We start from the raw sequence: 1287 nt of genomic DNA, 5'->3' as shown, positions 1-1287 counted from the left end.
TTCAAAAAGATGTTAAGTTTGAATGGTCAAAAAAATGTCAGAAAAGTTTCGACCGATTGAGAACCTGCTTAACTGAAGCTCTATTGCTAGTACAGCCAAAATCCGGTAAAGAGTTTGTTATTTATAGTGATGCATCCTTACTTGGGCTGGGTTGTGTGTTGATGCAAAAAGGTCGAGTTGTGGCTTACGCGTCGAGGCAATTAAAGCCTCATGAGAAAAACTATCCGACCCATGATCTTGAATTAGCGGGCATTGTTTTTGCTTTGAAAATATGGAGACACCACTTGTTTGGAGAAAGGTGTCATGTATATTCGGACCACAAAAGTCTCAAATATTTGATGACTCAAAGATATTTGAATCTGCGACAAAGACGTTGGCTTGAGTTGTTGAAAGATTATGAGCTCGTCATTGATTATCACTCGGGAAAGGCTAACGTGGTTGCCGATGCTTTAAGTCGTAAATCGCTGTTTACTTTGAGAGCGATGAATGTTCACTTGTCTGTTTCATCCGATAATGTGTTAGTAGCAGAATTAAAGGCCAAACCATTACTGATTCATCAAATACGTGAATCCCAGAAAGTCGACGATGAATTGGTTGCTAAACGAGCTGAATGTGTTTCAAATGTGGAATCAGAGTTTCAGATTGACGACAATGATTGCTTGAAGTTCAAGAGTCGATTATGTGTTCCAAGGAATTCAGAACTTATTTTGATGATTTTGAGCGAGGCTCATAGTAGTCGAATGTCAGTCCACCCGGGTAGTACAAAAATATACAATGATCTAAAACATCAATTTTGGTGGCCTGGTATGAAACGAGACATTTATAACTTTGTTTCGAGGTGTTTGATATGTCAACAAGTGAAAGCGGAACATCAAGTGCCTTCGGGATTACTTCAGCTGATCATGATACCCGAATGGAAATGGGATCGAGTCACAATGGATTTCGTATCTGGTTTGCCGTTGACACAGAGTAAGAAAGACTCAATCTGGGTTATTGTTGATAGATTGACGAAGTCTGCTCATTTTATCCCTGTCCGTACGGATTCCTCTCCCGATAAATTGGCAGAATTATATGTCTCCCAAATTGTTCGATTATATGGAGTACCTATTTCTATTGTGTCGGATAGAGACCCGAGATTTACATCACGATTTTGGAAGAAATTGCAAGAAGCATTGGGTACCAAGCTGCATTTTAGCACTGCTTTTCATCCCCAGACTGATGGTCAGTCCGAGCGGATAATTTAGATACTCGAGGATATGTTGAGATGTTGCATTCTAGAGTTTAGTG

The sequence above is a fragment of the Gossypium arboreum genome, chromosome 6 (assembly GCF_025698485.1).
Source record: "Gossypium arboreum isolate Shixiya-1 chromosome 6, ASM2569848v2, whole genome shotgun sequence".
NCBI classification, from domain to species: domain Eukaryota; kingdom Viridiplantae; phylum Streptophyta; class Magnoliopsida; order Malvales; family Malvaceae; genus Gossypium; species Gossypium arboreum.
Note: the sequence above shows the minus strand (reverse complement) of the source record.